The following is a 3258-nucleotide window of genomic DNA, read 5'->3' as shown; positions in this document are numbered from 1 at the left end:
AATGACAGTGATTGCAGTTGATGAAAGTAGTGGTGGAGGGCTGTGGCACTTCTAAAACAAACAAAAACAAAAAAGAAACCTTCCCTTTTTAAAAAAAAAATAACCCTAATCCTGCCGGAATATATTCTGTTGCACAAATCATTAGGTTACCCTATTTATCCTTGATGATAAGGACCTTTTCTCTACCTTCAACATCTTCTCTCTTCACATTATTTACATTTGATGGATATTTGTCCTCATCTTGTTTGTTGTTAACAACGTTTCGGCTGATACACCTTCCAGCCTTCATATGCTCGTGGGCATGTGGCGTAGTGGTTAAGAATGCGGGTTACTAACCCCAAGACTTCAAGTTCGATTCCAGGCACTGACCTGAATAATAATAATAATAATAATAATAATAGCAACAACAATATTGAAAAATAACTTAGGAATAAGAACCCAGGTTCTAAATTTCCCCAAGACACCTGATGAAAGTTGGAGGGTATATCAGCCGAAATGTTGTGTTAGCAACAAACAAGATGAGGACAAATATCCATCAAAGGTAAATAATGTAAATAATGTGCATAATTCCTCATCTCTTAAACATAGAACTGTATCTTCTCTCTTCCTTCAACATCTGTTTCTGCAAGGAGTATAAGTCCATAATATAATAGATATCATTTATAAATCAGTGGCCATTTAAATTCCATCTTCACTTAGTGTCTGTGGGAAGACGTGAAAGTGCATTAAATATTAATATTGCTTCTCGTTAAGGTGATGAGCTGGCAGAATTGTTGACATGCCCGGCAAAATACTCAGTGGCATTTCATCCATCGTTGTATGTTCAAAATTCTACTGAGGTCGGCTTTACCTTTCATCCTTTTGGGGGTCGATAAAATAAGTACCAGTTGTCCACTGGGGTTGATATATTTGACTTAGGCGCTTCCCTGAAATTGCTGGTGTTATGCCAAAACTAGAAACCATTGTTATTATTATTATTAGGTGTTGAGCTTTCAGAATTTTTGGCATGCTAGGTAAAATGCTTTGCAACATTTTGTCCATCTTGACATTCAAAATTCTGTTGAGGTCATCTTCGCCTTTCATCCTTTTGTGGTCGATAAAATAAGTACCAGTTGAGCACTGGGCTTCATGTAACTGACCTACCCCCCTCCCCTGAAATTGCTGACCTTGTGCCAAAATTTGAATCCAATATTGCTTCTGGTTCTAATATCGTTAACTTGGAAAATGTCTGTTTTCTTCAAAGCTCCTACATGATAAAGATCTGTGGATTTGTTTTTGGTCTTTTTTTTTTATTTTCGTGTGATTCAAAAGAGTGACCAATGGTATATTTGGTCTTCACAGAGCGTATCCAATCCAGATTAATTATTTAGAATGTAAAAATGCTCTCAGTTAAAGTCTGCAAGTTCGTTTTTTGCAGAAAACGAAACCCAAGTGCAAATTATAACAAAGATGGAGAAACGTCCAGAGATATCTTCTGCTTGTGTTCCTGTTATTGCCCAGGCACAACATGCTATAGAACTTAACTGTTTTAACCCTTTCGTTACCAACCTGGCTGAAACCGATTCTGGCTCTGAGTACAAATGTCTTGTTTTCATGAGTTTTGAATTAAAATCTTCCCCCAAACCTTAGTCACAATTTATGTTCGTAACACTAGCTGAATGATAACTAAGTTATTTTACTAAATTCTTTGTTTTATTTAAAATTAATTGAACAAAACACAGAACATCTCAATAGAAATACGGTAACAAAAGGGTTAAAGGAAGCTTTGAAAAGAAGTATCTAAGGTCTGTCCATATCCTTGTTGATCAGTTCACTAGAGAATTATTTAAGGTCAACGTTATGGTATTTCATCACATTGGGTGAGATTTTTGATTTTTCCATCTCTTCTAGAAACTTTTGTAGACCAGTTTTATTAGAGAGAGAGAGAGAGAGAGAGAAGTCTTTTATGGTTTTTTACTGTTGTCTCCAGGTATGGCTTTAAGTTTCCCCTCAGGAATACTGACATAAAATTCATTTCCAATAACTGCCTAGACATGCGAGTAAATGTTAGTCTCAGAATATAATGCAGGGCAAGGCATGCTTGTCCTCTCCTTTATGTCCTTCTCTATCAACAATATTATTAATTAATGGTAACCTTGCTAAATCAGACAGCAAAGGTTAGTGCAGTTTTCTGATTGGCCAGCTCTTGTCAAACCATCCAACCCATGGAAAATGGATGTTAAATGAAGATGATTATATATATATATATATATATATATAGAAAGAGAGAGAGAGAGAGAGAGAGAGAGAGAGAGAGAGAGAGAGTTTACTTTACTTTTTTCATTTTTTTTGACAGGCTAGATACAGAATTTTGAAATATTTTCATTTTTAGTAGATTTGAATTATTTCTTCTCCAGATTTAACATTAAACACTCATTTCAATTTTTGGACCTTTTAGCTATTTGCTGGAGAAGGAATGTTGTTTAGTCCCAGGTCAGCCTTAGTTTAGCAATCCTATAATCTAAGACGTTGTAACCATGACAATCTTGTCTTTCCAGATTTAGTCAATCTTATACTACATTATCCAGTGTGGCCTTCCTTTTTTTCAAGACAGCAGAGTGACATGAGAAAGATTTGTCTGTTGTTTCTAGCAAGTTAATAGACTATGTTGTGGCTCTCTCTCTCTCTCTCTCTCTCTCTCTCTCTCTCTCTCTCTCTTATTTGCTCTATTACATTTCGATAAATAAACAGGTCTTTGCAACATTAATTAAGTACAGGTGTAATGAAGGATTTATATTTGTACAGAACTAACAAAGGTATGACGAAGTCCAAGTCAACGTATTTGAGGCAGGTCTCCAGTAACAAGAGAGGTTCCTCCTACCAATCCTAGAGGCCCTGAAAAGGGGCTCTCCTCCTCCCCCTCACCCCTCACCCGCCTCACCCCCCCCTCCTCTATTAAGAAAATAAGTCAAAAAACAAACAGCAAATATTCTGACGGAAATACCATATAAATTTCTGTCACCTCATCTCTTTACAGACCTTTGTGGAATTTGGCTATTTTTGTAGGGTGCTTGTGATGAACAACAAGCTTATAATTATTAATCATCATCATCATCATTATTATTATTATTATTATTAAAAGTGGTGAGCTACGTTTCGAGTTCAAACCCCACCTAGGTCAACTTTGCTTTTCATCCATTTGATGTCGATAAATTAAGTACCAGTTGTTGAAAACTGGGCTCAATATAATTGACTTCCCCTTTCAGGCCTTGTACCAAT

This window comes from Octopus bimaculoides, chromosome 23, assembly GCF_001194135.2.
Source record: "Octopus bimaculoides isolate UCB-OBI-ISO-001 chromosome 23, ASM119413v2, whole genome shotgun sequence".
Taxonomy (NCBI): Eukaryota; Metazoa; Mollusca; class Cephalopoda; order Octopoda; family Octopodidae; genus Octopus; species Octopus bimaculoides.
This window is presented reverse-complemented; position numbering follows the sequence as displayed.